Raw genomic sequence first — 25,637 nt, forward strand, 5'->3', positions numbered from 1 at the left:
GTATACCAGAATTAAATTATTTAAATCAGGATAAGAGAAAGAATAATGAGATTCTCTGTTCTGGTGCATATGATTTGTTCTCAAATTAAAAAAAAATGTGGTTTTATAAGGTTCATGATGATAGGAAGGTTGAGTTTTTAATTTCAAGTGAGGGCCTGCTCTGAGGAGGGAACCTGCTTGAGTCCTTAAGCATGGATTTAAATTCCCCTTCACTTCCTTCAGAATTCATATTTCTGTTCTTAATTCATGCTTGAATTTTGCCCCTTAGGCAAAAAAATTTGAGCTGGAAAAGATTCTTGATAATAAAGACAATGTAAAAGCTACATTTCACTGAACACTTAGCATTTTGTCCCATTTGGAATATCAGTTTTCATACTATTTCCAGCCAGTGTGCATTTTTGCTTGAAATAAACTGTTTAGCCACATGTGCATGCCAGTTTAAACAGTGCTGGTTGGAGAACATTATTTTCACCTTTATTGGACAAAAAGTATCATAGGAAGTTGCCTCCCCCTGGAAATTGAACCCAGTTGGAAATAAATGAACTGGGATACAGCCAGGCCTGGAAAATGTAAAACAAAACTCTACTCAGCAGAGAGGTGCACATCTTAAATGCTTCAATGAAGTTATCTTTTAATAAGATGGAATTCTTTTCTGCGTCCAAATCCCATAAAAACAGCTGGATTTTGCAGAATTCATGTCATACTTCTGCATGCTCCCATAGATGCAGAAGGATCCTAAAAGCATCTGATTTTAATGAGATAAAATTTTCCATATTAATGCATCTCCTACAGTCTGCAGCCACAAACAGTGTCCCACTACAACATACTCTGTGTATTGAGAGCATAAATGAGAATTCTGGCCTCATGGTTTGCAGGCTGCACACACAGACAGTGAGGAAAAGGAGTTTATCTTCATCCTTGTTTCGTTTGTGAATTGACTGCAGAGGGTACTGGATAAAATTCCAGAGGATTGCCTAAACAACACCCAGAACAAAGTCAGTAATTCAGGATATGTCTCCTGACTTCAGGAGTGTCTACAGATTGCACATTACAAAGAAATTTCCAAACAATAGAAGCCAAAAAATCCCTGCAGAGTCTTAAGAACAGGTTGTAGAGGAAACACAGCCAACTTCAGAGGAATTTTACAAATTAAAAATAGCCCAGAGGACTATTGCTCTGAAAACCTGGAGAAACAGGATTTTTCAGCAATGTGTCTTTTTTCAGGAACGTGTTTCCTGAAAAGTCCAAAACATTTTCTTTATACATGATGGTGTGTACTTCACACCAAGCAACATTCTTTTCCATTTTTCATGCTTTTCAAATTTGAAAATGTGATTCAGTCATCCAAACTGCTATGTTCTTAATACCTATATTTATTTGATAATGCAACCTATGATAACATGCACAGTCTTGCTACTTGGAAGAAAATGCTTTCTATTCTTTTTTTAATTTGTATTTAAATTTTTGAACAATACTTGATTTTTCAAGTTGTGCTGATAAATCAGAGGGTGGCTTCAAATTGTTCCTTCTCATTAATGTGGTTCCATTGTTAGAAGACACTTTTGGTCCAGGTAGCCCTTTCATCCTAAATGCCACAATTTCCCTCAGACATTCTGTGGCTGAAAAATTCCTACATCCCTTTGGGGGGATACAAGTTACACTCTTACACTAACAAAATGGGGGATATGTTCATTTCAGCTGCATATTTCTTAACTTAATTGGCTCAAAAGGTATTTCAGATTTTCATTGCTGCCATAATTTCCGTGTCCACATCTTGTAAAACAATTCAGAGCAGTGGGCAGTCATATCCCAGAGGAATCAGAAAAGCTTGGCCCATTTCTCAGAATAAGGCAGTGAAGACTGCTTTGAAAATCTGTAAGATATAACTGTTAGTGATATTCTGGATATCTTTACATCTCCTATCAATCACACAGACCTGTCAGCAAATTATTAACAAGTGAAATGCCAGCTGTGAGCAAGTCATTTGTGAAGCTGGGGGATTTCTGTCTTTCTATCTTTCCTTCCTTTTTTTTTTTTTTTTTTAATTTCATGCCCAACATTTTATGGATTAAATTCTGGGGAGCATAACTCTGGAAGCACACCTATGTGACAGGTGAGATTTTCTGCAGGAAGAGAAACCATGAGGCCTCCATTAACTTCTCCAGCATGAGTCTTTCCCACTTCATGAACTTGCAGAGAATGTCTGGGGGTCTGAATGAAAGACTGAAATTAAAACCTGAAATACACCAGCAAAATGTTGTGACAAAGTTTCCATCATAAATTTACATATCTGTAGCAAAAGAAATTATCAATGCCCAAATTACTTTTAATCACATGGTATTTTGAAGTGCTGTGGAAGAAACAATTGGGTCATCTATGACTTAAATTTTATTGTCTCGATTGCAACTGATTTTCCCTCAGTTTCTCAATTTGTACCCACTAAGACTCAGCTAACTGAAGGTCTTGGCTTCACCCACCCCCAGTTTTTCTCTGTTACCACAGTAGAAACAATGAACAGATGACAAAAAAAAAATTCCTTTTCCCAACAGGTCACTCTCATATTGTACTCCAGAGGGCAACCATGAATGAATGGCAAATGGCCACTCGGAGAGATGCCAAATGCCATTAATCAATGCACCAATGTGGCAACATTGAGCTTTGTGACAGGCATGATTTAATCTATTGTTTGGTAATCAACCTCATCTACGGACATTCTGTAGCTCTTATAAATCCAAGAGTTATTGTTGGTCTTTTGGAGCAGAGCACTTCCAGAATGTCTCACTTAATAATCACAAATTGCTCTTTTCTCCAGTCAAAGAGGTGAACATTCCATGATTGTTGGAGAGAACAGATTATGTCAGCTGGACCCAACAGTGTGTGCTTTGTCTCACTGAATCTTGCTGTAGCCCAAGCAGCCCTCCCAAAGCTCTGTGCAGTCTCCACGTTGGAAGTTGCTCCCTGGGAGCAGTGGATAATAATGTCATTCATCCAGTGCCTGATTCACATTGAATCACTGGAATGACTTACCCCCCAATTAAAGGGCAACGTTACTTGTGCTGCTCATTGTTCCTCTGATTTACAGCCCAGCACCATGAAGTACCCAAAAACCCCAAACCTATCTCACAGTGTGCAATAGTTGAAGGATTGCTTCATCGCCAACTTTATCTTCTGTATTAAGACAAATTTTTCATGTGATGAAGGGAGGAGGGAATAATTTTGGCCGTTTCAAAATGTGCACACTCAAAAGTTTTCAAATATTCTGAATTTACACCGAGACAAAATCTGAGGACAAAGCTGTCATTTGTAACATTTCAGATTGCAAAGCTGAAGTCTATAAAATTTATACTTTTAAAGACTAAAAAGATAACTTCCAAAGAAAATGGATCAACTTATGGAGTCTCCCTCCCTGGAGATATTCCAGAACACTCTGGACACAATCCTGTGCTCTTTGCCCTGTGCTGTGGGATGACCCTGCTCGAACAGGGTGCTTGGATTGAGTGAACCACTGAGGGCTCTTCCCAACTGACCCATTCTAAGATTCTGGGATTCTCTCTCTGCCTGAGACAAACTGGGGCTGCCAGATCACAGATTCATAGACAGAACGGTTAAGGCTGGAAGGGACCTTAAACCCCTTTTTATTCTACTCACTGCCATGGGGAGGGACACCTCCCACTGTCCCAGGCTGCTCCAAGCCCCATCCAGCCTGGCCTTGGACATTTGCAGGGATCCAGGGGCAGCCACAGCTTCTCTGGGCACCCTGTGCCAGGGCCTGCCCACCCTCACAGGGAAGAATTTCTTCCTAATATAAAATCTAACCCAATCCTCTGTCAGTAGGAAGCCATCCCACTCCAGACACTTGTAAAATGTCTCTCTCCATCTTTCTTGCAGTTCCCTTCAGGTCCTGGAAGGCCACCATCAGGTCACTCTCAAGCTTCTCTTCTCCAGGCTGAACAATTCCAATTCTCTCACCTTTTCCTCACAGAAGATGTGCTCCAAGGGCAGCAAATCCCTGCCCTGTGGAGCAGCAGCGAAGAGTCAGAAGGGCATGAAGTGCCCATGTTTGGGGAATGAAACTAAGCACAGAGTGCTGGTGGACACTTCATCAGTGTCTAAAGCAGACAGAATTAGAGCCAGGCTTGCTGAATCAGACTCTTATCAGAGAAGCAAATAGAAAATAGGGGCTGGTTTGTGCTTCGAGCACAATGCTGGTTGCATGGAGGGATTTAAAATGACAGAACTCAGCTTCTGAAATTAGACAGAAAAATAGGTAGAGGGGTCATGAACTTTTTGTATCCAATTATCCTGATCTGTTTTTCTTTATTAAAAATAGAATGGGTTGGTTTCAGTGAAACATCCCCAGTGATGAACAGTTCTGATTCAAATAAATTAATCAAATTACCTCTTTACATCATTTGTATCAGAACAACACAAAATCCAGTGGCAAAACCAATGACAGCACATGATCAAAGCACATGATACAGAGGGGCCAGACCATGTTTCCTTCAGCAATATGGTTTACTGAACACAAATTATCAAACTTCAGCACAGTTGCAGAACTGTGAGAAGGAAGCAGAAGCACCATGAAGATGAAAAAACTCCTGGGTATTGTATTATAATTAAATGGTTAAAAATTCCAGTGCCACTGGAATTTAAGATTATTCCAGATGGATCTGCCAGATCCAAACCTGGTAAAACAAGGATGAGCTCTAATTCAGATAATTTAATTACACTTATGGTGACTTACAAGATCCATGGATTGTCCACAGGAACAGAATACATCTGGTTTGACATCTATGTACATTCTCCTACTGGTCTGTGTGTTTTTAACAATAAAATATATATGCTTGAGAATGAGAAACACAATATGCAATAGGATTAATAGTTATAAAGGGAGTTATTTGTAATCCCCTCAGTATTACAGTCTGAGGATAATTTAGTGATGAGTCAAATGGTCTCCCGTGTAAATCAGGAACCAAATGGCAGAAGAAGAGGTTTTTAAGGGCTGGAAAAGATGACATATCTGAGCAGTGCTTCAAGGCCTGAGCGGTGTGAATAGCGTTTAACTTGCAGCTGTTATGAAACCAGTTGGACTGGGGACACACTGAGGGCTGGAGCCACCACCCTCTCCCCTTCTGATCTAAACTCTTTAACATCTGATGGATTTCGTCATAATGAGCCCCTCAAGGCAGTTGTTTTGAATTAATCAAGTGAAAGCTGTGAGATATTTCTCAGTGGAGCCCAGTTGTACATTACCACCTATCTTGACGGGTTTGAGGCATTACTGGAGTTCAAAAATTCCCATCACATTTCCATCCCAGACAGTCTGGGTCCAGACTTCTGCAAACTGTCAGAAGCAAAAGCTGTGCCTGTAATCCTATTATAAGGAGATCCATGTCATATTCTTCCAGCAAAACAGGAAAAAGTGGGGCAGAAGTTCTGTTCTATTTGCTGAATAAATAGAACCTGAAATTCAAGATATTTAATAGAATACCTGAATAGAATCTATAATTCAAGATATTACACTGTAGAAACTGCAATGTCTCAAATATTTAGAGAAAAGGGTGGATGTGGGCTTATGGTGGAATAGTGGGAAAGTCATACAAAAAATTAAGAAGTTGTGGCTAATAAACCTCAATGAAACCCTCAAGTTTTCAGCTAATTTGCCTTATGGCAAATATTTAAATCATTCTCATTATCCTTCAGCTAAAACTGAGGAGATTTCTTGACTGTAGTTTTAGAAAAAAAGGACCCTAATTGAATAGACATGGAAATTACTTTAGAGATTATTGTTTCATAAGAAATGGTCCTTCACTTCATACCATAACAGTCTTTTGACCATCTCCAGTTTTTACATTGTGCAAAAGCTCCACTTGTTCCACTATTTAGAAGAAGCTCTTGGCAATGGTCATGACACCCCCACATATTCTCCTGTTTTCACATGTCCCAGGTGTTAGGACATTTTAAACATTTCTTTTAAGGTACGTAAAACCAAAATTTTTGCTTAGTTTTTAATCTAAGTGTTCCTTTGCTGAATATCTTGGATTTCTCCCCCAGCTGTGTGAGACACTGCAGTACCAGATATAAAAAAACTCAGGGCATAAACAGGAATGTCCTCAGCTCCAAGAGTTTTCTTCTTTCTTTGTAGCCAGCTTAGAAAACAAGGAGGAGAAAGCAGAGGAGCCCAGCATTTATTAAAATGGATAACCTGCATTCATTTTGCTGGAAGGAGGGTTCTGAGAAAAGGGAAACAAGACTGGAAGTTCAAAAAGAAAAAGGAAGGAAACATGAAACATGCTTGGGCAATTAATTGTGGTTTTAGTGATTAATGAATTCTGAGTCTTGGACTTGGCAAACCTAATGTATGTAATCACATAATGGATGTTAAAAAAACCATAGGGAAAGGTCCAGTTTAGTTATGGGCTTTTTAAAAAGAGTATACTATTACACAAACTAAACATAGGATACTGATCAGAATAGGCTCAGATTAGTGTTACTGCTTTCACTTTTGTGAGATTTTTGGTGCAAATCAGAAAAAAAAGAAGGTTTAAAGAGTATGATGGTGATTATATTGTGATGAGCTTATACAATATGTCATGCAAATTATTTTGTATAATTAAATTAAAAATACTTTCAGTACAAAGGGCAAATTTCACCTGACTTTTTAACTCTGTGAGATAAAGGTATTGCTTTTCTTCCCTCTTTTTTGCTGAAACACATCAGCACTCATAATCACTCATCTTTCTTTAAATGGAATTCCTCCAGCAAGTCAATGGGATCCAATATACACTTTCTTTATTGTAATTCATCCTAAATTCAGGGTGAATATCTCAAATACTCCCAATACCCCCCTTTCTCCCTAAATATCCTCTTTAATATTTTTAACTGTGACTCACATGAGACACTGAAAGCTTGAGTAAGAAGTGCTGAATGAATTCCTCTTTCATTACAGGAATAAAGTACACAAGAGTACTTCCATTATTAGGAAAAAAAGATTTCCCCTTTAGCAAGAAGATTTTGGGACATACATTGAGTCAGGCTGCTTCTAGATCACGGCCTATTCTTAGAGGAGGAAATGGTCCTTAAATTAACTCTGACTTAATGAATTTCCCTTCATAATGACAAAATACACTTTGTCCAGCTCTTTGCCATGATTTTCACTGCTGTGTGAGAAGAAAGGACTCACATTTTCAGGCACCACGGACAGTGAATTTTTCACAAGCTCCATGGATAAATTGTTCTCCTTCCTCTAAAAAAACTTCCAATTTTTCTGGTGCTGTTCCAAATAAATTATGCATCTCTTTAAATATTTTTGCTATGGAGATTTCTTTGGTTTAAAACATTTGTTTCCAAAATTCTCAGTGCTTCTATTAAATCCTAAAAGAAACAAAAATGTTTCATTTTTTACATTCTTTTACTGCATTCACTCTTCGCTGCCATACCCAAGATACAAGATTCCTTTCTGCTAAAGACACCCAGCATTAGTGAACTCAGTCTGAAGATCTTTAACATATTTGTTGAAGAGTTCAAGTTTTAATTAATGCCTTTTGGTAAGCTATGATTTTATAAATATACTGCTATATGAATTTAGAAATGTTAATTCTACACTGAAAATTACTGAAATTCGCCCTCTTGGCCAGGTAAAGGGATAAATTGCAGAATAAATCAGAAAAAAACCTTGATCCTGAGGCCATGTTGAATGAAAGCTGAATTAAACCATTTTGCTAGAGCTATAAGAACAAAAATGGAAATCTGCTTACACTCCAAAAACCTGGCTGAGGTGTTTCAACAAAAAATGCTGCAAATTTTTACCAAGAAAAATTAGAATTTACATGTCGACATAATTTTTCTTCTGGGAAATCAGACTAGACCATCCTATTCATAGGGTAGATCACATTCAGCACCAAACTGTACAGAAAGAGAATGATTTAGACAGAGGGCCTGACAGATCACATTCAAAATCACAATAGTAAGATTTAGGAACAACAGCCCCCTTATTTCAGAGGAAAAATACTGCAAGAAACTTCAGTGCTAAGAAATGCCTTAAAATGAGATAGTTATGAGTTTTCTATACAAGTGCTGATGTTTCATTCAGCACAATTACAAGACTTTTCACGTGGTTTTAATAGAAAATGGGATCATGGAAATTTCTGAGGTTTTTTAGAATTGCTGGTATCAGTCTGTTGCCCAAAATGTTAAATCAGTGAGGTTGTGTTAAAGATGATTCACATCTTCAGAGAAAACACTGAATGGGCCAAAGTCATGCTTGGTGCAACTCCAATGTGTTTAATGGAGTTACATGAGGGATTGATTTTTGTTAATCTTGGATCAAACTGTTCAGTTACATTAAATTTTAGCTTAAAAAATAATAAACTGAGAAGGATAACATGAGGCCTTGGGACCCACAGGCCTCATTCCTCACAGACACCATGAGCTCATCTCCAAGGCTGGTTCAGAGATACTCAACAAATTGACTTCCACCTCCTCCCTTGGAAATGGGGCTGCAGTGGGACTCTCCTCTGTTTGTTCCTGTTTTCTCAGGGATGAACAACTGGGGGGACTGGTCCCCACTGTGGGGAGCTGATCCAAAACAAACTGGTTTGTTTGGGAAGGCAGCACAGTTATAGCAGGAAGTGGTGGAACAGGACATGAAGATTTCTGAGTGCTCTGGGCTATGCTGGGTGCCCATCAGCTGCTTGCACAGTGTTCAATGGAAACAAACCTTTGCTCTGATGGCAGCAGATGAGAAAGTTCATCTTTTCACCACAGTAAACACTTTGAAAGTAGGCCATGAGAAATAATTCACTTTTAGCTCTGAGGAAGACACATTGCACTTTATAGAAAACAAAGCTTTTCCTGCTGCAGCCACACTCCCAGAAATCCACCCAGTGGGATCAATCAGTTCTTAGATGGTTCTCCCCAGGCTGTTTTGTACGACAAAACAACTTGAAGATGCTCAAAAGCCCTGATCAACACTGGCTACTTGAAGTCCAAAATCTCAAACCAAACAGGGGCTGGAACCCAGAGAACCCAGTCCAGGGAAACTTCTTGCTAACTCTCCCCAGGTGGAAATCCCCCTCTGTTCACAAATGGGAAGATTTGAAGCTGACATAATTTTTTGGTTCCCCTCCTCAGCCTCCACCTAAGGATAGCAGATGTTCAAATGACGTGCTTCAATAATAAAAACTGAAAAGTTGCATTCTTTTTAGTCTTTTTTTCAATCTAGACACTGTGAGGATAATTTTAAATGACTGGTTTTATATATTTGTTGCAGAAGAGGAGATAATGAGGGTATTTTGTACAGCAAACCACGCTGCAGCCTTCCACTTACATTCCTGCCACACTCGTGGCAGGACAAACCCAAAGCATTTGCAGCAGCCCTGGCATTTCAGGGTTTCTTTGGGTTGCTTCCCTCACTTAAGTGCAGCAGGGACTTTTTAATCTTTGAGGTTTTTTTTTTCTCACCATTCACAAGCCCACCCAGGCAGTGTGTAATTCATCCAGACAGGAAATATTCCATTGTGTGGGCCAGAGCACTTGGAAATGATTCACTTGTACCTGAGTTCAAAGCTTCTGGCATAGATCTATGGTACATTCTAGTCTGCAGTCATTCTTGCCTCAGACTTCTGTGTTCCATGCAAATCAGCTGCTAGAGCAAGGCTTATGAAAGTTCAGTGGCTTCGAACTATCCTGGATTTGAAAGTTCGTCTGGGATTTATGAAAAGGAAACAGAGAATAAATCTTCTAGGGGCAAAACCCTGCGGGAAAAGGCTGCACTTCATGCAATTGCTAGCCCAGAAGAGAGAGTTTATTTTTCCCCGAGGCTGTAAAGTGATTTGAAGTCCAGTATCTTAACTCACCCCATAATGATGTGTACATAAGATTACACCACTTTCCCAGCAATCTTCTTCCTGGTTTGTTTAGTGCTGTTCAGCACAGGTAGAGGAAATAAGATAAACACCACCTTCACTGCTGGTTTGCTGTCTTAGTGCATGCAATGAAGGCATCTGTGAGAAATCCACATTATGCCTGGATATAAATAGGGAAATTATTTTCCCACTGCATGGAAACATTGGAGATGACACTGTTTCTCCTCTCACCATTTGCATCATGTTCAAAAAAAAAAAAAGATCCCTTGGAAGTGAAATGTAACAGAAAGGTAAGAACAGTAAAGGGTAAAAAATCTGCATCCCTCAGTGACCCAAAACTTGTAATATCACAATTCTCCAAGAAGCAACAAAGGCAAGACTCTCAACCCACAATTTCCCACAATTTTAGTGAATTTCTGAATCACGAAACATATTATTGTTTGGACAGCACCCTCAGGCACAGGGTGGGATTATTGAGATGTCCTGTGCAGGGCCAGGAGCTGGATGATCCTTGTGGGTCCCTTCCAACTCAGGATGTTCTGCAATTCTGTGTATTCAGATGTAATAATTCAAACCAAATATATTAAGTAAAAGTCTACAGTCTTTGGCAGGCTCTGCACCAAAGCATCATCTGCACCAAAGCTTCTTAGCTCTTATCAATTTCCTGAGCTTTCCAGTTTAGAGACCTACCTTCAGCAGCCTGAGCTGATGTACCCCAGAAAAAAGCTCTAAACACCTCTTTTTATCCATTCTAGGTGATTCAGAGCATTTCTTTAGCAACTCCAAAAATGTCAGAAGAAAACCCCTGGCAAAACAAGGTGCACACTTTGCAGGATTGAATCATTCCAACCCTTCTATGTGGATCATTGAAATTCCATGAGCTCACACTAGAGATCACCACCAGGTAGAAGATTAGAACAAGCAAATGGTGCAGAATTGCAGAGGACAAACATGCAGCATCCTTTATCCCTGTTCCCAATTTCCAGCATTATTTTGCAAGGCAGTTTGGAAGGAGCTGAGGTCAAGCTTACATTGGTCACCCAGAGCAGCTGTGGCTGGCCCTGGATCCCTGGAAGTGTTCAAAGACAGCAGGGATGGGGTTTGGAGCAACCTGGGCTAGTGGAAGGTGTCCCTGTCTATGGCAGGGGTGGCACTGGATGAGCTTCAAGGTCCCTCTCAAACAAAGTCATTCTGTGATAATTCTGTCATTATCTGAATGACTCAGAAGACTTGAATGCAAAAATACGGATCAAACTACATGCTCGATGAGCAGAGAGCCATGGGATCTGCCAATTCTAAAATTACTTGTTTTACTGTGGGAAAATAAAAAGCACAAACATATTTTCTACTGTTTCTCGAAAAAAACCCCTACATGTGAGGATCAGTAACCCAGCAAACTACAGTTGTCAAAACAGCTGACCAGCATTTTCTAGAAACATATTCAGAAACCAAAATTGCTCTGACTAACAGGAAGTTCTTCATTATAAATTACCTTCAGCACAGTGAGAAATGTTTGTTACCAGCTGAGCCATGTAGTTCTAGAAGGAAAACACAGTGGGAAAATATCTCATATTGACAGCTCCAGGTGCACAAGATGTCAAACACCAGAAAAAAATTTCAATAGCCTACTTCCTAAATCATTGCTTCTGCATCAGAATTCTGGATCCTGATTTTGGAAGGTTACCTTCTCTTTTTCTTCCCTGGTCTCTTTATTTTCCCTCCCTTGTTGTCACTGTGTAAAAAATGTGAAACTTTTGACCTACTTCTTTTGTCTAGTAGACTTGAACTTGTGCCTATTTACTCACAGTGATTGTTGAGATACAACCAGGTAGAAAGGAGCAGCAGAAGTCAGAGGAGAGAAGATGAAGAGCTAAGAAACAAAACCCAGCAATATTTCTTTTTCAAATATTTCCTCTCAGGAATGAGGCTGGGTCAGGGGGATCTTTATTAAGTTTCTGCCTCATCAGGCAACCTCTGGTATGCTTTTGATAAGTAAATATAAACTCTGGGATTTTGCCAAGTGATCTGTACAAGGGGAATCCTAATACTGATGGCTGCTATTTCCTGTTAAAACATAAATAAATCAGCAGAAATCCAGACCTAGTATTTAAGTCATAAATCTCACACCAAAAGCTGAAAACACAATCACTCCATGAGGAAAAGGAAAGTTTGAGCAGAAGGGAAGCACTTTGCCAAGGTCAGAAAGGCAGGAACAGCAAGAGGCAGGTTTAGAGCTGGGTCACCATTCCCCAGGCTGAGGATGTGGTGGGGCAGGAAGGAGGCTGCACATCTGCACGACACAGCTGCCAGTGGTAAAGGGGGAAAAAGGACTCAGGACCTCACCCCCAGGAGCTGGCATTGCAGAGTTTTGCCATGAGGGACTCCTTGAATGGTCTGAAGCCACAGAGAAAGGGTCTAAATGACTCAAATCTAAAGGAATGGGCAGAAACTCTCTTACTTACAGGTGTTGTTCCATAAAAGTGTTTCACTGGTTCAGTGTTTGAACCAAAGGAAAAAATAAAATATTATCAAGGGATTATAAACATCCTACTTTAAAATTATATGTTCAGCAGCTAATTGGTAATCATTAATCTTGACTTTTGTGCTGGTTTTGAAAAATATAATGAGGATAAATATGTTATCCCAGAAGTTTGTGGGTAGGAAACATAAAGAGAGCATCACAAAAGCTTTTGCTGTCAGTTATCACATAGACTGAGAATTTTCCTTTATTCCATAGTAGCTGGTAAAGTAAATATGGATCTCGTGTATGCTAACTTAAAAGTCTGATGGGAAAGTAAAGTTTTTCCTTATGTTTGGAAAAGACTAGTGGGTACTAAAAACCAAAATGAAGAACACCTTGTATGGACCTCATTTCCAAAATATGTGAAAAATGGCAAGAGCATACAAAAAAACCCCAGTTCATTTTGATGTAACAATTTAATTCCTCTAATAAGCTAAATTACTTATATTTTATCTATTACAGACTAAAGACATCTGAATTTACTGTAAGAAATCCACCTCAATATTTCCTTTTTTCATTCAGTTCCTCCTTTGGTTCATTTCTGATGACAAGCAGACTGATGGGAAGGAGAGAAACAAACACAAATAGTCTTTAAAACAGCCTGTTCTGATTATGGGTGTGCTTGTGACTAAGGCCCTTGACTGAAACTCAATTTCTGGATCAGATTTTGGCTCTTGCTTGGAGCTGCACAGGTCCCAGAATTTATCTCAATTCCTTGAACTGAAAAATGGGAATAGTTTTAATTTTATGGTGACTTTGTCAGGACAGCTTCACTTATAGCTGAAGGTATCACAGACATCTGGATGAAAAGCAGTATCCCAGGTCTCATCACCATGTGGAATGTGCTTACTATCAGCAATGTTTATGTTCAGTTTTTAAGGAATTGTTCTCAAATTCCTGCAAGTCTTGTGCTGATTATGGACATCCCGTCTTTTATGGAAACTGAAGCAAACTGTGTGTTTTATAGCTTTTAATCAGACAGCAGGCAGCAACAACATGTGGCAATAAGCTAAAGAATCAGAGTTCTTCTGGCAAATATCTGAAATAACCCTGCACTGAGGAAAGAGACCCATTTGTAACCAGATGGCAAAGAAAAACAGGAGAAAGACATCCTGTAATGAGTATTACAGCAAAACCACCCTTATCTTCAGCACAGAGCCAGCTGTGTTGCATATAACTGCAGGAGATCTCAGGGCTGAGCTCCAGCTCTGGGATTATTGATGTTGGCCTGGGATGGGAAATACACTCCTAATAAATGAAAGCTTCTGTGCTCTTCACAGATCTCTTCACTCTTTTGGAAGCTGATGGTTTGTAGGCATTGTCAGCCACTCAGGCCCACTTCATGTGCTGCACAAAGCAGACTGAAGAGCTCTCACTGTGCTCTCAGATACAAACCTAATTTCACAGAAATTAAATTCCAGGGATAGCAAACAAGCAGTCAGGAGATGAATCAGGTCTAAATTAATGCCCTCCAGTGAATGTTATGAATGGGTAGGGAAAACACCGTGGTACTTTGCATGAATTTTATAGGATTTTAAAACTCCCATGAGTGTCAGATTCTGCTGCCTAGAAAGGTGTCCTGATACACCATCATTTAAGCACAGTAGGTTTGAAACTGGCCAAAACCCTCATAATTTCTCTTCTAATTTTATGTGTGTACACACAAATAGGTGTGCATGGCTATCTTTCTCCTCTCTCCTCACATTAAGCAGCAGTTCATAGCTGCAGAGGCACCTCCATTTGTGTAACCACGCTGCACATTTCAGTCCAGCACACCTGCAAGTTAACTGCTGCCTGGAGAGCCAGCCCTCGGACTGATTGGAATTTCATTTAAGACAACAATCCTGGAGTGCCCTGGCCTTCTCCTGCCTCTAAAACACACATGCTGAGCTTGAAAAAAACAGCTGTAAATGTGCTGAGAGGAAATTGTAGAGTGCTCTTTGCTCCGTGCCCCGCTCCATGGCAGGACGGGAAAGGGCAGGCTGGGAAATTCCTTGGAAAATGCTACCACATGAGGCTCCTATTAAACCCTACACTGGCCATTCCAAGGCAGGGCCACTGAGGGCCAGAATGGAGAGAAAAAATTCCCAGATTTATTGCAAGGGCCACTGCAGCTCATTCCTGAGATTTGACAGCAAGGGGTCTGTCAGCATCAGAAATGCTTGGTGCCTTTTTTTTGGTTTTGGCATTAAAGGACTTAGGAATGGCAAGTGACACCTGATACCTTTCACAAAATCTGTGGGATACCCAGGAATTTTCAATCACTTCACCTGGCCAAGAATTTCCACAATTCTTCCCACAAAACTGGGAGAGAAAGAAACATCATTTAGAGCCTTCACCATAGGCAGGAAGTTCACTAAAATTCACAAACCTCAGCCAGGAATTCACGGATCATTTTTGGTTTAAACTACCGATTCTACATTACTATTTTCTCTTCCTTTTTAAAGAAGCCCTTAAATAGTCTTATTAAGAAATTCAACCATAGAAATATTTCAATACTGAAATAGAAATCTCCTTTCCTAAAGATGAAAACCCCCATGTAGAACAGTGCTGTATAGTGTGCAATCCTGTTTTTATAGACTGAACAACAGATTTAAATATCTGTACCAGCCCTCTAGAACTCCTGAATAATTTACTTTTCAAAACCATTAAATAAGTAAAGTTTTCACTTTCAGATTCCCATTAAAGTAGCCATAATTTCTTCTATCAAAAAGAAAATCACAGTTGTGTTGCCCACTTTTTACTCTACTTTTAAAACGTGCTACAGTGGTTAAGGCAAAAGACCTAACATCTTAAAGACATTTAATTTATTCAGGATTTAATGTTATTGGAAGTATTCAACAAAGTATCCCATAAATTTTATGTTTTCTAGAAATCAGCTACTTTTGGAAATTTATATTAGAGAAAATTTTAATACAGAGTTGAAGGGTGCAGCCATGTAAGAGAACACATTTTCTATACAAACAAATTTTATGGATTATTTGTTCTAGAGTGCTGCTGTGATAAAATTAACCTAACAGAACACTGGGGGTTTCTACCTTGCCATTAGTATGTATATGTTTTCTCATATAACTCTAATGCAGATATTGCAGAAAAAAATGAAATATAATCAATACAGACGGCAAAAGAGAAGATTTTGTAGTAAATGAGGGGAATGTGACGTGTGTGGCAGAAAGAAAGATGCACAAGAGGAAGATATATTTTTTTTCCTCTAAAGTAAATTTGCTTCTTATTCAGTTTTACTTTTTGCTTTGAAAAGAAATGACCTTAAAGGTTTAGTACATATCATTTATACAAAAGTGTTTTATTTAGTATTTCAAAGCAGAATAGCCTGTAAATCTATTGCTGAGGAAAAAAAGAAAATAAAAAAGAAATATAAATAATATTACTACAAAAGATTTTAAATGGTTTGGTTTGTTGGTTTTTTTCCCCAGGAAATATTTCATGCGTATCAACCCCACAGACCAAACCAGAGGGAAAACATAAACCATGTGGAAAGTGCTCCTGGCAACAGATGAGCCCAGCAGAGACATCTTACTGTCATTGGAGGCACTTTTTGTTTTTACAATACTTTATTTATTTTTCCTCGATAGAAAACTATTTCAAGAGTTATTAGGGGACTTCAGAACTTTATAGGAAATGGTGATCACAGGTCTCTGGTACAAATGGGACCATGGGGGTTGTAGCTCACATGAATTTCATGAGGATGAGGATTGAGCTGACACTGGAGACGATGGCAGAGATCCTGTGGGAATAAAAACATGGCCTGGCCTCTCCCATAATGTATAAAATCTATAAATTGCCACCAAATTCTGCTTCAAAAGATGTAGAAACCTGCACACCTCTATAAAAGACAAGTCATGGAGAAACCAGTTTAACAACAAGCAGTCATTTCCAATTAATTTGTTTAGCACGTGACCTGTGTTTGGCCTCAGACCTGTAGCAAATTTTGGAGTAAAACATTCAAACCTGAGTCTCTATTGACACAGAACATCATCTTTATTCCCAAGAAAGATGAAGGAAAACGTATCCGATCATCCTTCCAACAAAAAAAAAAAAAAATTCTGATACCAAATTTGCACTGAAATATATTAAAATGTTTCACAAAAGAACACCAAAAAACCCCTACTTCCCAAACAACATACTTGAAAAGGAATGGGTATAAAAATCAGGAATGTAAAAGCCTTTTTCTTTTCCTTTTCCCAATTTTAAAAGGATTATAATGCTATTTCCTCAATCAAAAAAAAACCCCAAAGTATATTAAATTGACTATTAATGTCTAATTATCTTAAATCCTGTCAGATGCAAGTGTTTGGATTTGAAACTTTCCAAAAAAAGTACACATCAGGATTTTAGAGCTGGCCTGGAGCTAAAAGGAGACTTACATGGCACTGAATATCCACACATCTCTCTAATGAGACTTTTTTACTGCACAATAAATCTAAAAACAGTTTGTATATGCACTGTAATAGCAGTATGACGCAAGCAGCATTAATCAAGTGTTATGGTAGCCTCATTTTAAAGCACAGTAAAACATTTCTATCACTGTGCTTCACTTCTTACCAAAATCCTTTTAATAGGAAGGGTTTTAGGATGTCGCATGCACTGGCTTTCCTTATAAAAATGTCAGGCCTCGGAGTGTACCTACATACCCAGAATTCTTTCCTGTGTTTTGTGCTGTGTGCCAGAGCTGACATCATTCCTGCTGTGTTTGAACAGCTGGTGCTCACCCAACTGCAGCAGTTCAGAGGTGCAGCCTAGGCCAGGACCTCGCTCTTCATTAAGAAATAGGGCATGAGGAAATAGGATGGTTCTCCAAACATCCCTGTCCCTTCCCATGAGGGATTAACTTGTTCAATTAAAAGCTGCCTGCTGTTTTGCCAGTGCACATTTCATCCCACACCTCAGAACTCCAGGGTGATACACAGAGTTTGGTTTTCAATGGCTCAAGGATGTGATACTGTGGTTTAACCCAGCAGGTAACTCAGCACTCCAGTGGGAGAGGGGCAGAATATGGGGAAAACCAGCAAAATTTCCTTTGAGAAGAACATCAGGTAGTGCTCACAGAGGGTTTCACCTGAGTTAGTCTTTGGTTGTTCTGTCTTTGGGGTTTTTCAGCCTTTCCAGCCCAAATGTGGGTTGACTGCTTGTTCATTGTCATTGAAGTTTATAACATGGTTATAAACCAAAAAGCAATCATCCTGTCCTCATCCCAATCCTTAAATCCACTTCTCAGCAAGGTGAAAAAGATCAACACTGAGACATCCATTAAGGAAATGTTCCCTGGCTACCAGAGTCACATGTGTTAAGGGAAGAGTCCTGTACTCAGATTTTCATAGACCTGAACCCTAAATCTTCAGAAGCCCCGGAGAACCAACATTTTCTGCTACATTAGCTTTGTTTTGGAATGTGTTTGTTTTAGCTGCATTTTGTCAAAGGACATGCATATTTCTGAGGTTGTATTCTGCTCAGTTCAGAGTGGATCAGCAGAGCAGGGGCCTGAAGACAAAGCAGAGAAACCTGCAGAGCTGTGCCCTGTCAGGATGCTGGGTTTCCTGCATGGAAGTGTATGTACCATTCATCTTTTCAACTCTCCTCATCCAGTGAAATGAAATACACTCATGGAAACACAAAACACAGCTTCCTTCTACTCCTATTTGATGAAAATGAAGCTCAAGAAACCCAGATGAAGCAAAGGACCTTGCAATGGTGTTGTAGGGAATGAATTAAAATAAAAAGCATGGTGCAGATCAAGTATGCAATTTATTTTCAGCTCATAAATCCTAATTTTAAAGTTAAAAGGATACACAGAGGATGTATAAAAATTTAGTGGCTACAGTCCTTCGAGTGTCAAAAACGTGTGCTTACATAAGAACACACACTTTTGGGGAAAAAATGTGAAGCCATTAAGTGGTAAGATGTTAGTAAATCAGCTTTGGGTCAACTCAGCCCCATTGTGCACCTGCACATGCATTTCACTGTCTGCCACACCACTCACTAAATCAACCCATGATTTACTGAATGAAGGAGCTCACAGCAAGGAGTGAGTCACAATATTTATTTGAATTTCATTGACCCCTGGTGGGAATGAGGAAAGGGGTGGCACTGTCCAGTTCTGTGAGTGCAGTGTTTTCTTGTCCCATGCCAAGAAACTTTATTTTTACTGGGACAACTTCTGAGTTGTAGACATAAATAGCAAAATCAGTATTCCTGCTGGCCACCTCCTCAAGTGAGCACTGGAGGGAGAGGAAGGAGATTTAGCTCAGCCTCAGCCATCACCAGGCAACAAAAGAATAAACACAAGGACACATGGCCAACGCAGAATGAAATTAAGTGTTTTGTGTCTTTAAATTCTGTATTGATTACTCTGCATACAAGCATATATAATGAATAAATTTGTTGCATATGAGACTGTAAAATCCAGTGAAGGTTTGTATTTTTATATATGTTTTAACATCATAGAAGATGATTAGATATAAGAGCAGAGCTAAAGACCAAACTTTAATCCTGTCTTTCCTCTACTACAAACATGATCAAGGTGCTGGGAATCCATCTCACAGCTCTTCTGCTCGTCAAGATGAGCTTTTTCTGTTCACAGAACTGCTCCTCTGAGGTCAGCTCTGTAAACCCACTTGGGATGTCCCATCACAGCCTCCACAACTAGAGAGGGACTCCTGTTGCTAGGTTTATTATATTTTCGTTTCTTGTAGATGAGGAAAGCAGCAAATTAAGTGAGTTATAGTAGGAAATGGGATGTATTTATTTTCCTTCAGGGCAATCAGCAAAACAAACATGGTGTTAATTACCTCTAAATATTCCTGCATAGCAAAAAAACCCAAAATAAAACATATCTGTTGACTGAGCTCTAACATATCTTGCTGCAATGTTGACTTTTCAATTAGCCCTTAAAAGAGTGAATTAGTTGTTTTTATTTTTGATACATGGCCCATAATAGTTCAGATCCTGTGCTGGCCTGGAAACCAATCTTAATGATCTACTTAAAATCTTTAATTTTAATTGAAAATCCCTGACCTTGGAACATTTTTCAGGATTTGCAGGGTCTGAATTGCTGCCTGGGTTATTCCAGTTTTAGCACCTGTGTCCATTTGAGCACACTGAGGCCTTTGGGTTGTGTCATGCTGCTGCAATGTTTTGGTAAGTGATGTTGAAAACTTATCAAGATGAATTACTCTTCTTTGGACACATTACCACCAAAACGGCCCAGCATTATGAGCAGCACTGCTGCATGGCCATGTGCAGAACTCTGCTCACTTGACAAATGGGCTTTAATAACCTTCACAAGAATGTAAAACTCCTCACAGCTGGTGCTGAGATGAGATCAGCAGCTAACACAGAGCTCAGGTGACAACTGGTCCCTGCTCCCTGCAGTAAAACCATCCAGGTTTCTAGGACGAGTGGGATCACAAAAACACAGAATATCCTGGGCTGGAAGGGGCTCACAGATTCAATCCAACCCCTGTCCCTGCAGAGACACCCCAATAATCCCACCCTGGGCATCCCTGGGAGCTCCTGAGCTCTGTGCCCATTCCCTGGGCAGTGCCAGCACCTCTGGGGGTAGAACCTTGCCCTAAATCCAACCCGACCCTGCCCTGGCACAGCTCCAGCTGTTCCCTGGGTGCTGTCCCTGTCCCACTGAGCAGAGTTCAGTGCCTGCCCCTCCTCTTCCTCTCACAAGGAAGATGTGGAGTTTTGGGGCTGTTCTGTGAGAGCTGTCAGTCAGGCGCTATTTTCCTGTGCACTGCAGGATCTATCAGCAAGACTAAAGACCATGAAGAGAACTTCATTTGGCCTACTTCTGGTTTCCAAGTTTTTTTTGTTTGGTTTTTGTTCCATTTTCTGTTGTTTTTTTTTGTTTTGTTTTGGTTTGGTTTATTTTCAGATTCTAAATTTCTTCATATGGTGTTACAAAACAACTCGTGTTGTATTCCAGTGTGTGCTGCAAGTTTGGCAATCTGGAGGTTGGTTCTGCCCACTTGTGCAGCTGGAATGACAGGCCCTAGTCCTGAGCCACTGATGTTATCAGAGTTAATAATCACAAGATTTTATTTCTCTCCTGCAACTGATCACAGTCAGATTTGCAAGTTTGCTCTTAGAGGTTCCTTTTCTGAATTCTTTCTGTGCAGTATTTTCTAGCAGTTTTGAAGTTTTAACTTGTTATGTTTAAGAGACATATTTCTGGCTGCTAAATAAAAGTGTGGTGATTGAAAGTTGGTCTCATCCTTGCCCCATGTATTGATGTTATGAATCATGTGAGGGATGTCTATTACCATTAACTCACAGCTAAAAATGTTTTCTTTCAGCATTTAATATAAGAAGCTCATATGGACTCTTGCAACAATTATTCAAATTCTTAATAAAAATTGGACTCAGAAACCACAGTAACAAAAAACCACCCTAAAACATACAAGCAAAGAATGAAAGGTCATTAATGATTTCTTCATGGCCATCTCTGTTCCACAACAGTTCAACTGCTGTCAGAGAAGGGAATAATGTCTGGAAGTTTCCTGTTCTGAATCAGGTCACAGCAACTGCAAGCCAAACTACACTTGCTGGGAACACCCTTCCAGACAGGAAGGATCTTGGCTAATGAATGCATCTGGGAGATATGAGTCTAATAAACTTGGCACATGTTTGCTCTATCTTGAAAAAAAAATAGCAGGAGTAGGGATCTGGAAAAGTGTAGTTAGGAAAAGCCTGTCAGTGCTATGCACTTAACAAGGTTTTATGACTGTTACCACATTTTCTCTCCTCTATGGAACTGAATCTTATGACACATTCCTCAAATAAACGTGTTTTACTTGGGAAAGAAATGAAAATTCAGGATTTAGTCACCAAAACAGATCTAGACTTTGATATCTGGATTCAACTATCTGCAAAACTTTGTTGCTATGATCAGTGTTTGAGGGTGCAACTTAGAAGCCAACCTGTCAGAAATTATTATTAATATTAAGCCACAGGATGTAACACAGAGTGAGAATGACAGAAGTATTTAGGGAATCAATCACACACAGAGCAGAAAATACAAACTGGACCCATACACTTTCTTACCAGCGCATCCTGCACTAATCTTTTTTACAGAACATTGAATATCACATCCATGAATGAGGAAAGAAGAGTTGAGACAGTAACAGTTCTTTGTCGGGCTTCACAATCTCACTGTATGCCCAGAGTTGTGGGCTTGTGTTGTACAGAATTGCACTGCTGGAGACCAGTTCTTTCTTTTTCCAGCTGCTTTTCCATGGATGTATTTTTTTAGAGCCATTGATGATCCCTAGGGTGATTCTATGATTCTACAGCAAGCAAAGAGAGGGAGAGGATCTCATTTGAGCTGACCAAGCTGAGGAAAAACATCCTCACAAATGAGCATCAGCTTCACAGTGACCATCATAAAGTGAATTTAGGGAATGGACAGGATCCCATTCTTCTCCAGGGACTTCCACAGCCCAGGCCTGCTGTGTTGAAAGTAGTAAATTAAAGCAGTAAAGAAATGTCTGGCCAGGTTCTTCCCTCCCAATTCCACCTGGGCCTGTACACCCTGATCCGATCCAGAGCTCTGGAGGGAAAGGTCTCCCAGTTATCACACGTTTCCTCTCTGAGCCTGCATCTCCTATATTCTGATTTTCTCCACTTCATCACAACTCCCAGTAGTTAATCCCCACACAAAACCAGAAGCTGTTGTCCTTCATGGTGTGCTTCTCTAAAATACCATAAATATTTCCTATCAAAGCAGCCCCAAATTCTCGGGTGCTCTAAGATAGCTTTGGTTTATAAGCCAAGCATCACGTTACCCCACACTTTCACATCCATCACAAGCAGCTGTCAGTACAGCCTGAGCTGTGCTCTTCTTTAATGTTACTAAGTTTTTACTGGAATGGGGAAAAACCCTGATTTCTGCAACACGAGGGTGAAAATGGTACGGCTGAGACTGCAATAAGGATGACATTGTAGCTCTAAGTGCTTTTCATTTTTTGGAAAGAAAGAAAACTAAAGAAACCCCTCCTTAAATTCATGTTGATAAGATGAACTTGTCTGGTCTACACAAGTGAACAAAAGATGGAAAAATAATGAAAATTAAATAGCAAATTCTCATTAATTTGAAAATTTAGGGCTGAAGAGGCAGCAGAGGATCTCCCCTTGCCAAAAAAACAAAGTGTCCCTTCAAATCCACCTCTAAGCTGAACGTTTTCAAACAATAATTGGTAATTGCCATTGTGATAACTGCCATTGTTAGACTCTGAAGAACATATTGTTATTCATACCAGCCTGATGAGCAGATTTCAATTTGGTAGTCGAGAACATCTCTAGCTAAACTATAACAAAAAAATCTGTCAGTTCATCTACTTCCTTCAAAAATGGAGAACATTTATTTATGTATAATACTGATTTCAACTCAGGATAAGCTAGATACAATGTCTCAGAAGTTGCTTTAGGGAAGAATTTTATGATTTCATAAAACAGATCTCACTGCAAGACATGTAGAATCCTTAAACACTCCAATATAACTTCAGCTGTTTCATATATATATATAGATAGATATTATGGATACATGTAAATCCATATATACGCATGAAACATCAGATCTGATTACACCTAATAATTTATAGTCTTCCTCTAAATGACAAGTCCATTTAAACATCTAAACCCAGGAATAATGCAGTTTTCAAACACATTCATGCACTTTTTATGATGAACTAGTTTCCAATCAAAGGCAAGAGCTCCCTCTAGACAACAGCTGGGGAATTTTTTCCAGCCTGTGTTTTAAGTGAACTTTGAAGAAAACAAAACAAAAGTAATGGATGTGGGAAGTCATTCTTGTAAGAAATACGGGACTCTGCCCCTACGACCTACATTGAGAAAGAATCAATGGTTTGGGGAAGCAAAAAAAAAAAATCAGCACTTTCAGCATTTTGAAGTTACTTTTATCATATTATATGGAATTTTACAGGTCTTTTCCCAAAACTAAGAGCTCCTTACTCCTTTTCCCTCAGATTTCAGCCCAGAATTAGAAGTGCTCAGGTCCCTCCCCAGGATTTCCCTCTGCTTAGCCCTGAAATGTTCAGGTTGGAAAGCACAGATTGGTTTGGGGGTACTGTGCCAGTGTCAGAGCGACAGAATCTGCCCTTCAGGGGTCCAAGGGTAGAAATGGGCCTATATTTTCTAAAGAGGCAGAGACTAGAAAAAACAAGGCACAAGATTTAAATTACCTGGGGCAGCAGTTTTGGAGCAACTTTAATTTGTTTCACCTGAATTTAAAGACTTCCAGCTGTGCCAGGAATTGCCTGGATAAAGCTGCCTCAGTGCAAAGGAATGGTTTTTGTGTCCCATCCTTCAGGACTCTCCTGTATTGGATCCCACACAAACCTCTTGGTGTCCACATCTCTGTAACAACATCACATCCTAAAGATTTTCTACAGTTTCCAGAATCTTTCTGAGGAAACACTTGATTATTCCTTTCTCTGCATGAATGCAGTGTTAAGTTCTAATTAAAAATTAGATTTTCGTCTCCAGGACATTGCCTGCATTTTAAAGTGGCATTTTGAGCTCTTTATGGCACCCAGTGTGTTTGCACTTTTATGAGGAACATCGCCCACCAGCTGCTGGACTCCTTTCTCTTTTTAAATACCTTCACTATTCTCCACAAAAATAGGATTGGAGATGTGCCTGCAATTTCTAAAAGGAAGAGTATAAGGCTCAGTCAAACTCAATTGAGCAGATCTGTGTTATCCACCCTGGTCCTTCCCTCTTTGATAACTAAACCTTTCTCTGTACCAGTGATATTAACTTTATAAACCACCTCATTCCACTTTTGCTGAAGATTTCAAATACGTCAAATCCTCAAAGATGTTTAGTACTTTATTTTGGACTGAATATCAAACTACTCCTTTTTGAGAATGTGGAAAGTATTTCCTAAAACCACTGTATGTCCAGAAATACCAATTTTTTGTATGTGATATTATAATACCATTTTTTCTATGTGATATTCCTTATTATTTTTATTTTGGTTTGCACAACTGGGCAAGTTCCAGTAAACTCTTCAGTGCTGACATATAAATCAGAGAAGAAATACTAATATCAACTTACATGCTGGTTTGAGGGAATTCTAGACAACAACTAAAGTATCCATCACTGATATTTTCACATAGTGATTTGCATGTCTACATCAAAGCTGAAGAAATCAGAGTGATTTGAAGAAGTTTTTCTCTTCAGTAAATTAGTTTGGTTCTGATCACTGAATAGATTTAGCTTTTTCCAGTTAGGCTGCCTCTAAGCCATATATTTATCTATCTCACTAATGTGTAAAACACAAACATTTCTCACCATCTTTACAGAGTACTTTAGCAGTTCCTTCTATCAAAAAGGAAACTCTAGGATAAGGATGAGATTTCTGTTCATGAGCAAGAATAAATCTTCACTTCATCTGACTGTTTTCTAAATATTGAAATCAAAATGGTTTCATACTGCTGCCAAAAATTTTGCCCACCAAATTTTTACCCATTTTGTGTTAATGACTGTCAACATTTTCCCATGTTTATGGCCTTAATTTACAGCAAAATACTTCCCCACCACCACCACCACCCCTTCCAGTTTAGCTACAGAGGCTGTAGGGGGTATTTGGGGCCCTGTTTATGACCCCCAGAAGACCCTAAACTGGAAAACACTGCACTGGGAATGTTCACTGCAAGCACTTAAACGAGGAAGTAAAAATAAAGGGTTCAAGGGAATCCTCACAGAACTTTAGGACATGATTTTCCAGCTGAAGCACACAGAGTTGGGCATCTCTGCATTGCACAAAAGCAAACTGTACACAGAAATTAAACCCTTTTAGCTGGTGAAAAATTATTAATTTGCGGAGCTCAGAGAAAGGATTGGCAAAAAACCCCAGAAGCACAAGGAGATGGTTCTGGTTAACAGACAGCAGGAGTGCACTGACATGTAAGCCAGCAATTACAACCCAAAATATCCACATGCCTGCCAAAAAATGATGTCAGGCTTTGGTGTTTGGTACATATCAAAATACCCCTGCTACCAGAAACAGAGGCATGTATGTGTGAGCTGCAGATGAATTTCCCAACTTAATAGGGCCACACACCTTGAAAATGGGTAAATGAATGGTCAGCATCACAGCATACATTTATGTGCAATAAGATTCTGTTTGAAATGTTGAATATAGATTAGAGTTTGGCCTTTTTATTTGCTTTTACACACCTGGAAAAGATTAATAAGCATTT

The sequence above is a fragment of the Melospiza georgiana genome, chromosome 2, assembly GCF_028018845.1.
Source record: "Melospiza georgiana isolate bMelGeo1 chromosome 2, bMelGeo1.pri, whole genome shotgun sequence".
NCBI lineage: Eukaryota > Metazoa > Chordata > Aves > Passeriformes > Passerellidae > Melospiza > Melospiza georgiana.